Genomic DNA, 13,195 nt, shown 5'->3' with positions numbered 1-13,195 from the left:
AGATTTTGTATGGACTTTAGGGCCCTAAACTCCATCTCGAAGTTCGATGCATACCCCATCCCCAGAGTCGAATTAATCGAGAGGTTAGGGGAGTCCGAGTACATAACTACGTTGGACCTAACCAAAGGTTACTGGCAGGTGCCCCTTAGAGAAGAGGATCGCAAAAAGACAGCTTTTGTCACTCCCGATGGCTTGTATGAGTTCACCGTGTTGCCCTTCGGCCTACATGGAGCTCCAGCCACATTCCAAAGATTAATGAACCGCGTACTCCTTAGGCATAGAGAGTGCTCGGCCGCCTACCTGGACGATATTGTGATTTACAGTCGTTCCTGGGAACAACATATGGAAGACCTTAAAAAGATCCTAGGCAGCCTAGCAGAAGCAGGACTCCATGTGAATTCCAAGAAGTCACGCATAGGGTTTGACCGGGTGAAATACTTGGGATACATGTTAGGACACGGAGTAATAGAACCGCAAGAAGAAAAAGTAAGGGCGATACAAAACACCCCGTTCCCTACCAAAAAAAAAGAGATCAGAGCATTCCTAGGACTGCTAGGATACTATCGCAGGTTCATCCCGAGATTTTCAGAAATCGCAGCTCCCCTAACGGACTTACTAAAGAAGGGTAACCCTGCTTCCAAATTGGCAACCCCATCAATAGATGCACTACACGCCTTCACCTCCCTTAAGGAAGTCATCACCTCTGCCCCCGTCCTCATATCACCTAACTTCTCCCTACCATTTATACTACAAACAGACGCCTCCGATCGAGGTGTAGGAGCGGTCCTCTCCCAATTGTCCGCATCAGGAGTCGAACACCCAGTCCTATTTATCAGCAGGAAACTGTTCCCTCGGGAAACTCAGTATTCCACAATTGAAAAAGAATGCCTGGCGATCAAATGGGCGGTGGACAAGTTGAAATACTACCTCGATGGAGCTAAATTCACCCTCTACACTGACCATGCTCCCCTGAAGTGGATGAGCCAGAACATGGGACAAAACCCTAGAATCATGAGATGGTTCTTAACATTGCAACCCTATACATTTGAGGTCAGACATCGTCGGGGTTGCGCCAATGGTAACGCTGACTTTCTCTCACGAGTCTTACCCCTCCCCGATCGGGAGCAGCCTAGGGGGGAGGTTTGTCACGGGGACGCGTCCGAAACATCGCAAAGAGAGCGGATGGAGCACGGGGAGGTCAACAACTGGTGGGCCCCGACATATGAACAACATGGTGTGTTTCCTTCCTCACAGGGAAGAACATTGGAGATGCCCCAGGATACGTGGAGGTCGGACGAATCCGAATTAGAGACCGGTCACTTTAACTGGTACGACTCCTTCAGTGAGGACACCCCCACGGATGACGCGGTAGAACCACAACCAATCGCCTACGCCAACCTGGACAGAAAAAGGGGAGGAGGCGAAAGGAAGACGGGAAACCCGGAAGGAGAGACGGAGGAGAAAGACGCGACAGGAGAGAGACGGAGAAGACTTGAAGCAGACGAGAGAGGAGCGAAGGACGACATCCCAACGACCGAGGAGGTGCCTGGAGGCCAACGTTCCCGCGAATCGCCCAGCCACCCCTCAGGAGAGGAGTGGCTACGCCAGGTACGGAGACGTGTGGCGGGTTGGGTCGGGAGACCGAGCAGGGCTACCCAGGCTAGCCGAGTCCCACTAGGGGAACCGTAGACGGATACAGTCCCGTCCGTTAGGTCCTACCCTCCTCCACGAGCACGTTCACTAAGTAAGCAGGAGAGACAAGTCACCGTGGTGAACTCCCCCTTACCCTCACTACCCCTCCTTGGGCCCTTGGACTATAGTCAAAACAAGTACCCTTACACTGTCCTTTCTTTCTAACTTCCTTTTGGGGACCCCGGAACGGAACGGCGGAGACAGTCCCGACAGTCGACCATCCTGAGAAGAGCAGCGCCTACGCCGGAACACAGTGGACACTTCTGACTCTGTGCCTTCTATCACTGACTGCGGGCGAAGCCCCGCCTTTACATCTGAACAAACACTACAATAAAGAACCTTGTTACTCCAGAACACGCTCTAGTGCCATTCTTTCCTGGGGCGACGCAGCCTCGGGGCGGTCGTACAGTCACACTTGTTCATCTGAAAGAAACACGTTAGTTAGATTCCTCACCTTAGAATAGATACCCCAGCAATCCCAACCCCGGTGGTGGGTCTTCGAACCAAGATCACATCAGAAAGTCCTGGAGGACAGAACGGCCAAAGAAGCCATCCCTCCGAACTTGTCTGTCTAGGCAATAATGCCTGGCAAACGTGTGTAGCGAAGCCCACGTCGCCGCCTGACAGATGTCCTGCAAAGGGACTCCCCGTCCCAGGGCAGTAGTAGCCGCTGTGGCCCGAGTGGAATGGGCTCGCAGCCCAGCAGGAGGGTCCTTTTTTGCCAAAGAGTAGCAGATTTTTATGCACAAAACAACCCACCGCGAGATGGTCCGTTTGTGCACAGCTTTCCTCTTCTTAGCACCCACGTATCCAACGAAAAGTTGGTCGTCCACCCGGAACTGTTTGGTGCGGTCCAAACAGTGGTCGAAGTGGGGAAAAAAAAGTAGGGGAACTGTGGGCGGAGACTCCGGGGGCGGGAATAACCCAAGGATTGGATTAGTGGGCGGAGTCAGAGGTGTGGCTAGAAATAGCAAAACATACCAATTTTTGAACGTTTGGCATTTCACTGACCAGTTACAGCTTATAACGTTATTTAATTCAAAGAATCAATAAACATGTTTGAGGTTTAATATACAAGTTGTTTATATTTAATTCATTTACAATGTGGGACATGTTTCCAATCACAGAATATTCCAAATACGCTTATAAGTGGAATAATAGGCCATTTGTCTCAGAGCCATGCAGTTTCTTTCATCTGCACTTCTCCTCCCTTTTTCTAATCATTTCTGAACATAAAATTCAGGTTTAAATTCTATGACAGGTGGCCCCACGATATTTATGAACATTGTAGAAGACTGATATTCTGTTCCGCAGTGGTGTGAGCACATCATTCATTACACTAAAGCCCCGTTCACATTCAGCAGTTGAGGTACAAAAGGTGTTTATAATGTGCATTAATGGTTTCAGGCTTTCAGAGATGCAATTTTTATTTTGTTTGTACTCTCTGAAACCAAGGATGTACTGCCTGGTATCAAATACATGCAACCTGCTACAAAGGTTTTGTAATTCTCCCTCACCGTATAAGATGTCTACTGGATCTGGCCAATAAACTGGTTGTAGGAGTTTCATTCTATGTACTAACTCTTTGTATTCTATTTCATCATTGTTTGTGGTTGTGCATCTAGAAACATTTGATGCATTAGACATTGTCATCCTTTTTCGCAGGTTATTTGCTAAGCTCCTAAAGAACTGTGCCCTATTGATGCTAACACAGCCTTTGTCCTGTTGCAGTCCTACACCAGCAAACTGCATCCGTTCAGCAGCATCTAATGCAGTTGTAGCAAACAAAGGGCCCAGGTGCATCAGCCATTGATTCAAAAACTAAAATCTGCATCTGTATTGAACGATCGGCCTCATATATGGTCATATCACGCCGCTGCAGCCTTCTGGATAGGTCACCCAATTCTGTGAGAGCATCATATAAAATGCCCATATTTTCAACAAACACCAGGGAGGTTAATAAACGGTTTAAACCAGCATATTTCCTCTGCTCAATGTCACTCCTCGTTGAGTCTTCGGAAGATTCCATAAAATGTTTAATAAGTCCCTTGTAGTTATTCCAAACAGCTCTCACAGATCTTTCACTTGAGGACACCCAACGTACCATCTAGCACCTTTCCAATTGCCAGAAGTCTTACTTCTACCTCCAGAGCACATTCCCCAAGCTCTCTCTGATTTTTCGGAGAGGCATGGTAGGTGGTATATAGATTATCAAAAAAAAATTTGAGCTGATTAATGCCTGCGACTTCTTTACAAACATCACCCACAGCAAGCTCCAGCTTGTGGTTAGCACAGTGCCATACACTCAACTGTGGATATTTCAGTTTCAGAAGAGTTGCCACACCGGATTTCCTACCTATCATATTGGAAGCACCATCTGTTACAAGCTGAACCAAATGACTTTTTAAATACTCATCAGTAAAACCGTGTCTCTCTAAGCATGCAAGTAAGGTATCTAAGATTAGATTTGCTGCTGTGCTTGGCAACTCAACAAGGTCCAAGAAAAAGGTCAGTGGCTCGTTGTGTTTATCAATACATGCTTTTACACATATAATTAGTGTGGTCAATTTACTATTTGTGAGCTTAGGGACATATTTATGGGAATGGTGGCGCAGGGCAGCACAGCAAGTTACTTTGCTGTGCTGCCCTGCGTCACAGGGAAAGGGCGGGAATGTGCCGTATTTATCCAATATGGTGCATTCCGGTCTTTTCCCCCTGCACTGGCGCCATTTCGACAGCCTAGCTTCAACGCAGGCACACTTGCCCCATGGTGCAAGGGTGCCTCCTTTGCACGCAGGATTGTTTTTGTGCAGGAAGGGGCACCTTCCTGTACAAAAACAATCTTGAGAGGCTTTTTCATCTTTCTATGTGGGCTGCAGAATAAAGCACAGAGGAAAAAGCAAGGAGAAATAAAGATATTTCTCCTAGTTATGCCTCCTCTGGGGCAGCGCAAGATTTTGCCGCATTCCCAGGATTACAAGTCCTTGTAAATCTATGAATGCGTCAAAAACCGTGGGGGTTGTGTGGGAGACTTTTATTATTGCAGGAAAACTACTGTGTGACAAAGCCACTGCTGCTCTAGGGTGTGCTGCTTTGTAGACCTGCCCGCAAGACTGGTGGTGAACCTGGGTATGAATTGTGGTGGACAGGGTTTCAAGTTTACCCAACTGGCCACCGGTAGGGTTCACCTGCTGGTGCTAAGAGACCAGGGCTTCTAAGGTCTAGTGGGGCCTTCTAAAGTCTATCATGGGTGCTCCCTCAGGAGTGGTCTGATGGACATGGCATGAAGGCTGAACCAGGTTCCCCAGTTCCAAATTTGGTAGCTCTGGCCATAATGCCACATCCTATCCCCACCGAACACCCTTCTGCCCCACTGAGTGAAACTCGCACTGTCTTCACCTACAACCCAATTCTGCCCCATTATAAGCACCTGGATGTGACTCATTTCAAATTATGCAGTGCCTGAAAAAAAGTAACAACATTCTGGGTAAAGCAAATACTCCTAGGGAATGCAGGATTATGTAAAGCATGCAAAATATAAGCAGGAACGACATGTTACCTTAACGCTTTTACTCTCGTTCAGAAATCAATGAGTATTTTTTGTCTCAAACATTGAGGACATGAATATAGGGCTCCTCCTGTACACATGTGTTAAGCAGGGCTCAGAGACAAAGGAACTCTTCAAGAGAATCTGATCTGACTCAAGGAAACCCACAAGGGCTCCTTCTTATCCACAAATTGTGCACTCTTGATTGTCAGCGCCAGGATGCCTGTTAGGTGAGAGTGCGCTTTTTCAAGTGAGATAAATAAATAAATAATTCTTATTCATGTCAGCCAGCTAGCTGCTCAAACATAGTATAGCACATATGTATTCAAGTGTCCTGCAAAGAAGAATGAGTGCGAGTAAGTAAATGTGGGTGAGAATGATTGAGTGCCTGAATGTAACTGAGCATGAGTGAAAGAGTGTATGTCGATGAAAGTGAGAGAAAGTGAGTGAGAAGGAGTCACGTAGAGTAAGTGAAACTGTAAGTTAGAATGAGGTAATCAGAGTAGGAAAAAGTGGTGAGACTGAGTGAGTGAGAATGTGATACCGAATGTTGAAGAGTGAGTGCAAGTGAGCAATTTTGAGTGAAAGGGAAAGTGAATGAGAATGAATAATGGGGGTAGTGAGCCTGAGTGAGATAACATGTGAGCAAGCAGGACAAAACACAGGCCTTGGCAAAGTGGAGGTAAATATTTACTTATGGGAGGAACATATTGTGCATCTTGAAAAAAAATGTGGTCAACTCCTGGGGATGTTGTCTTGGCACAGTAATGGCTTTTGAGAGAATTTGTGTAAAAATGGGGTGTTGAAAATAAAAAGCAGTATTTGACCCTATAGTTTTTTTTTTCAAAATTATCTTGGGAGTAGCTACACCCTCCGGGCCCTCCTTTATCTCTTCTTAGTCTTACAAGGCCCAGTAAATCGCACTCTTTTCCAAATCTCTTTCTAAATATTATCACTCTCAAAAACTGTTTTTTCTATGTAATTTTCCTTTGATGGGAAGAGGAGGTTTCTGAGGTGGTAGTATCAGGCAAGTGACACTACTTGGGCTCCCTCTGTTCGAGCCTTCATGGAGGATCCCTCTTCATTGCTACCTCCACCTGACCCCAGACTCTGCACCGCACTCCCTTACAGGCTTGATTATCCACTACTCCTCTCCAGTGCACCTTATCTCACAGCTGACCTTGGGCCCCAGCCCCATATCAGGCACCATCGAGCTCCACTTTCATTTTTCCCGGTAAAAACATTAGTAAAATCACCTTCAAACTTAAAACATTGAATATAGCAGTAAATATAATTAGCACACACTTTAAAGTATGTACCACAGTAGCCCTTCTGACCCGACTGCTAATTAAATAAACCAAAACAGAAAGGCCATGACAACGCCGGCTTTAGCGCTGATGCGAAAGTCTTTTTTGGCGCCACACCAATAATCACTGCCATACGCCACAAGTGCTCCTCATCTTCCCATAGCCCCTCCCTCTTATGACCTCCTCCTCGGATTCCCTCACTGCCACCCTCCACCAGTGCCCCTCATTTCGCTGTAGCCCCTCCCCCTCATGACCTTCTCCTCAGAATCCCTCACTACCATCCTCCAGCAGTGCCCCTCATCTCTCCCTAGCTCCCCCCTCCCCCCCATGACCTCTTCCTCGGATTCCCTCACTGCCACCCTCCAACAGTGCCCCTCATCTTTATGTAGCCCCTCTCTCATATGCATTTCATTTGTTGTGTAGCGCTACTCATATCAGTGTAGTGTGTGTCAGTACTTTACACCACGCACACATTATACACAACGAATCATACAAGTATGTAAATCAGCCTACAGGGAATGTCACATAAGCCAATGAGGATTACAAGGTGTATGAATCACGTCATCCATACTGGTGGGTAGTTATCTTAAGAGGGTTTGGTCTGGAGAAGCACAAACTCAAGATTTAAAGAGTACTCCAGTGGTTAGGGGTTGGCTTTACTGATAAAAATGTATATCTGCCCAAAGATACTCATTTTAGCAACATTAGAATAATGAAAGACTGGGGAAGTTCTAACTATATCACAAAACAAAAAACGCGAAGTTCTAACTATATCATTTAGGTTTGCATACAGCTCTTTGATGACAGTTCATTGGTCACTGTCCGATGTTAAGATTGTAACTTCTGAACTGCAAGTAACACAAGGATCTCTGTCACAATGACAGTAACCCACTGAGCTTCCACATAAAATACAGTTCATCTGCACTTAACTACTAACAGAGAAATGATTGCTCTCCAGCAGGATCATTAATCCCCAGCGTTATCTGGGCATCTTTTTATTGTCCTATTGTTGTACTGCATCAGCCATGATAATGATAAAAACGGATTAAATGAAGCACACACGAAGTACATGTCCTGCTGCGCCTGTGCAGATTTAAAAAGAAAAACAAATAGTGACACATTCTCCTACCTACTCCATTAGTCAATCTTAGTGTCGCAGCCTGAAGTGATGAGCAGCTGCAGGGGTTGGGAAAGGTGAATCAAAATAAACAAACTTCTTTTCTCCTGCGCTGCATAGAAAAAGAATATCCACGCAGCAGGACAGTCGGCAAAGGTTACCGCGGCCAAAGAAAGGATTTGTCGCCTTTCGCCAGCCCCTGTTGGAGATTAAGGGGTGAAAAAATAAACAAAGCCTCGTTAACATGTAAATGGTCTTTTAAAGACCTGTGAAGTACTCCGGTAAGGCTGCGATAATCTCAAAAACTGTCTGTGACACACGACGGGGGAGGTGGGGGGGGCTTTGAAGCACTTTGAGCCCCATGGCGTTTCGCGCCTGCCTTCAAGCCCTTACTAGAACCGGGAATTAGGGCAGTCCCGGGACGCTTTTTTTTAAATCAAGAAGTAGGGGAACGGACTAGCATAATTTTTAAAAGTAGGGGCACGCCGTGCCCTTCCGTTCCCCCCCACTTCTAACACTGGGTCCAAATAAAAGGAGAGCGCATGTTTTGGGTCCAGACGGCGGAGCCTCTCTTCCTCTTTGGAAGGATGCGGAGGCGGAAAGAAGTTGGGCAAGGTGACAGATTGCCCGAGGTGAAAGGGGGTCACCACTTTCGGTAGAAAAGAAGGACGAGGCCGGAGGACAACCTTGTCCGGATGAACAGATAGAAAAGGAGGCTTGGACGAAAGAGCCTGGAGCTCACTCACCCGTCTAGCCGAGGTGATAGCTACCAGGAAAGCAGTCTTAAGAGTCAGAAGACGAAGAGGACAATTGTGAAGAGGCTCAAAGGGAGCGCACATCAGAAATGTTAGGACAAGATTCAAGTCCCACTGAGGCATTACGAAAGGGACAGGAGGGAACGTGTGGGTAATGCCTTTAAGAAAGCGTGAAACTACAGGGGACTTGAAAAGAGAAGGCTGATCAGGAAGCCGTAAGAAGGCAGAGATGGCAGTAAGATAACCTTTCAAGGTGCCCAAGGCAGAGCCCTGCTGGGCCAAAGAAAGAAGAAAGAGGAGAACCTCAGAAAGAGGGGCGGAAAGGGATCCACAGCCTGTGCTGTGCACCATGCCACAAATTTGTTCCACCGGCAGGCGTATACCGTCTTTGTCGAGGGACGCCTGGCTGCCAGAATGATATCTCAGACTTCAGGAGGCAAGTCAAATGGCATCAACTGCCGCCGCTCAATCTCCACGCATGGAGGAGGAGGCTGGACAGGTTCGGGTGGAGGATCGTCCCCTGCTGCTGCGACAGAAGGTCCTCCCGAAGAGGCAGGCGTATCGGAGGATCGGTCAGCATACTGAGTAGCTCGGGATACCAGTACCTTCGTGCCCAATCCGGAGCCACCAAGATGACTTGGGCCCGGTCGTGCCTGATCTTCAGCACTCTGGGCAGAAGTGGTATAGGCGGAAAGGCGTACAACAGACCGCAACTCCACTCGCGCCGAAAAGCGTCGCCGAGCGAGTGCTGCCTTGAAAATTCCAACGCGCAGAACTGCCGACATTGCGCGTTCTCTTCGGTGGCGAATAGATCTAACCAAGGCTCTCCCCACTGCAGAAAGAGACCTTGCACCACTTCTGAGTTCAGACGCCATTCGTGATCCATCATGCACCGGCGGCTAAGTTCGTCCGCTCTGGCGTTCAGAGAGCCCGCCAGATGTTGAACCACCAGGAGAATGCCCTGGTGTTCCAGCCATGTCCAGAGGCGCAGAGCCTCCTGACAAAGGGTCCACGACCCCACCCCGCCCTGTTTGTTGCAATACCACATGGCGGTGGTGTTGTCCATGAACACCTGCACGACACTTCCCCGGACAGAGGGAAGGAATGCCTTCAGTGCTAGTCGGATCGCTCTCAGCTCCAACAAGTTGATGTGGAGTCGAGACTCCGCCGGAGACCAGAGGCCTCTGATCTCCGCCTCTCCCATATGGCCTCCCCATCCCAGGAGGGACGCATCCGTCACTACGACATGCTCCGGTTGGGGCAGGGAGAGGCTCTTGCCCGTGACCCAATCGCGGTCCGTGAGCCACCACTGCAACTGCTTTGCAGTGCCCTCCGAGATCAAGACATGGTCTGACAGGTTGCCGTGATGCTGGACCAACTGAAACTTCAGGTCCCACTGCAGAGCCCGCATGCGCCGCCTGGCGTGATGCACTAGTAGGATGCAGGAGGCCATCAGCCCCAGAAGCCGCAACACCAACCTGACCGAAACCCAGGATAGAGTCCGAAAGATGGGAATCAGGGCCTGAATATCCCGGACCCGCTGCTCCGGTGGATAGACCCGGAACTGCGCAGAATCGAGAACCGCTCTGATGAAAAGGAGCTTCTGAGAGGGACTCAGGTGTGGCTTCGGCACGTTGATGGAAAACCCCAGCAAATGCAGGAGATCCGCCGTAGTCTGGAGGTGGGAGACGACCATCTGGGGCGAGCCCGCCTTCAACAACCAGTCGTCGAGATAGGGGAAGACTAGAACCCCTGATCTGCGTAGATGAGCTGCGACCACCGCCATCACTTTCGTGAACACCCGAGGGGCACTGGTGAGGCCGAAGGGGAGCACGGTGAACTGAAAGTGCTCCTGACCCACCGTGAACCGCAGGTAACGCCGGTGGGCCAGCAGGACGGGGATGTGAAAATAGGCGTCCTGCAAGTCCAACGCTACCATCCAGTTTCCAGGGTCTAGGGCAGCCAGAACCTGAGCTAGCGTGAGCATCTTGAACCGCTCTTTCCAAAGGAAGGCGTTGAGGCTCCTGAGGTCCAAGATAGGGCGTAGGCCCCCTTTGCCCTTCTTGGGAACCAGAAAGTAGTGGGAATGTCAACCACAACCTACTTCCGGCCCAGGAACGCGCTTGGCGGCCTCTTTGGCCAAGAGGGCCGTAACTTCCTCCCGCAGCAGATGCAAATGATCCTCCGACATACGGTGGTACTGCTGTGGCATGGCTGGAGGAGTCGTCTCGAAGGGGAGGGAGTAGCCCCTTCGGAAGATTTGCAGCACCCACCTGTCTGAAGTGAAGACCGCTAGTGGAGCAGGTGATGACGAACTCTTCCGCCCACTGGGGTTGAATGGGCCTGAAAGCTCGGACTAGGAGGGCTTTGAGGCGGATGCTGCCAGGGTGGATGTGGACTGACCGGCACGTAGTCCTCCAGTACCGCCTCGGCGGAATCCACGTCCGCGTGCAGGCTGGTTCTGCGGCCGGTGGCTAGGCGGACGTGAGGAGGTGCCCCTTCCTTGGCCACGAAAGGAGCAAAAAGCGGAAGTTTGTGGCCGCGGGGCCGAGAGGCCCAAGGACTTGGACGTAGCCCGGGAGTCCTTAAAGCGAGCCAGCGCACTGTCCGCTTTCTCACCAAAAAGGCGAGTGCCATCAAAGGGTATGTCCATGAGAGTGCTCTGGACATCCCCTGAAAAGGACGTGGACCGCAGCCAGGCGTGACGTTGAAGCGCCACCGTGGTAGAAATCGCCCTACCTAGCGAATCCGTAGTGTCAAGTCCACACGTGATAGCATGGCGTGCTGCATCTCTCCCATCGGCTAGAGCTTGAGAAAGCCGTGCCCGAGCCTCCTCCGGGCACAGGGACAGCACGCCCTCCACTGCATCCCACAGAGAGTGGTAATAACGGTCCAAGAGACACGCGGTGTTCAAAGACCGCAGGCCCAAACTGAGCGAAGAGAACAGCTTCTTACTGTTCTAGTCTCTTGGAATCCCGGTCCGGAGGAGCGGACGGGAAGGAGGATTGGGACGTTGAGGCCTGGATAACCAGACTCTCGGGGGTGGGGTGTTGGGACAGAAAACTGGGGTCACCCGGAGCGGGGCGGTGGCGCCTGGCAACGTTCCTATCCACAGGGGGAACTGTGGAGGGCTTGGACCAAGTGCCCAGCAGAACGTCGATGAGGGCCTCATTGAACTGCATCAGTGGAGCTTGCTGCAGACTGAAGCACCTCAGTGAGGATGTTTGTCCTCACAGCCACGGCAGGCAACTCAAGCCCAAGGGCTTCTGCTGCCTTGCGCAGCACCACAGAAAAAGCTGCACCCTCCTCCGAAGCCACAGTCGGAGGAGAGATGAATCCAGTGTCTGGGGAGGTATCTAGACCACTGGCCTCCCCCAGTTCATCTGCCCAGTCCTGAGAAAGTTGGCCCTGAACGGCCATAGGGTCCTCGGACCCCTCCCAGTCGCCCCCGTCATCCGATTTCTTGTAAACAGGAGGAATGATCGGAGCCGGACGATAGACAAAATGTGTCACCAGCGGCGTCGGATGCGGCGTCGAGGGGCGCCGCACCGGCGCCGGGTCCGGACAGGGGCTAAACGGAGGAATGACGTCGACCGGAGTCGGCATCTGAGGTGGCACCGGTGTCGACGCCGGCAGAGGAGGCGTGAAGAGGTCGACCGGCGTCGACTGGGATCCAGGCCTGGATCCCTCGGGGACCTGCGGCGTCGGGGCTGGAGCCGCCGCCGGGGCCAGAGCCGCCGGCACGCAAGTTCGCCCAGTCGAGTCCGCGGGACCCGAAGGCGCGCCGGCGGACGTCGACGGCGGAGCCAGATTCCTCATGGCCGAGAGGAAGGGACTGACCTCTGCCGGCGTCGCGTCAGTCCCAGGGACCGGAGGGTATGGGGACGTGCGCGGCGCCAGCGGCTCCGGCGGAGCCGCGGGGTGGGACCACCCTGACCCTCGGCCGAGTCGCGCGACCGGCGAGGGGAGTCCGAAGAGCGGTGTCGCCTCTTGGACTTCCTGGATCGTTTGGACTTACCCGAGGACTTCGAGCCAGACGAGCGATGGTGGCTGCGGCTCCTCGTCCGGTCCTTCGACCTCCTCCTAGACCGAGACCGAGAGGGGCGCGGAGCCGAGTGACGAAGCTCGAGAAGCTTACGGGACCGCTCCCGCCTAGCTTTCGAGGTCAGGGCCATACAGTCGGAACACGACTCCGCGTCGTGGTCGGGCCCCAAGCAGTACAGGCACCGGCGATGGTGATCAGTCACCGACATCAGTCGGTGACAGGAGTCACAGGCCTTGAAACCAGGCATCCTACCTGCACCGGAGTCGACAAATGACCAAAAAGAGTCAAAAAGTTAGTCAAAAAATGACTAAAGGGGTAGCTCTCCCGGATCAGCACTTACTGGCGTGGAAAAAAGAAGAATTGACGTCAGCGCTCGAGGGCGGCGTCTAAGTACTCCGATGACGTCATTCCGGCGCACGGCGCCAACGACGGACGCGGAGCCGCAGACGACGCCTAGCGACGCGCAAGGGGTATTGCTACAAAAATCTTCCGGATCCAGTCTGACGCCTGGGGATATTCTAAGGTGAGGAATCTAACTAACGTGTTTCTTTCAGATACACGGACCAAGGAGTCTAACACGTGCACGAGTCGGAGGGCGGAGCGAAACCCTGTGGCGCAATGAAGGTGAGGGCCGGCGCGCGTCAGCTGAGGTTGGATCCCGCCGCACTTCCGTCTCGCCCACTCTGTCGGGGAGGTGGAGCATGAGCGTGCGTGATAGGACCCAAAAGATGG

At 51.4% G+C, this 13,195-nt stretch overlaps 1 protein-coding gene and 1 pseudogene across 2 annotated transcripts in view; one reads left to right on the top strand and one right to left on the bottom strand.

The window, feature by feature from the left end:
- Nucleotides 1-13,195, bottom strand: part of SRPRA (SRP receptor subunit alpha) — a 1,746,362-nt gene that overhangs the window by 420,759 nt on the left and 1,312,408 nt on the right. The window lies entirely within an intron of this gene.
- Nucleotides 13,026-13,195, top strand: part of LOC146861741 (28S ribosomal RNA) — a 1,259-nt pseudogene continuing 1,089 nt past the window's right edge.

The sequence above is a fragment of the Triturus cristatus genome, chromosome 3_1, assembly GCF_964204655.1.
Source record: "Triturus cristatus chromosome 3_1, aTriCri1.1, whole genome shotgun sequence".
NCBI classification, from domain to species: Eukaryota; Metazoa; Chordata; class Amphibia; order Caudata; family Salamandridae; genus Triturus; species Triturus cristatus.
The sequence above is the reverse complement of the archived record's forward strand: the minus strand, read 5'-3'. Positions and strand labels throughout refer to the sequence as shown.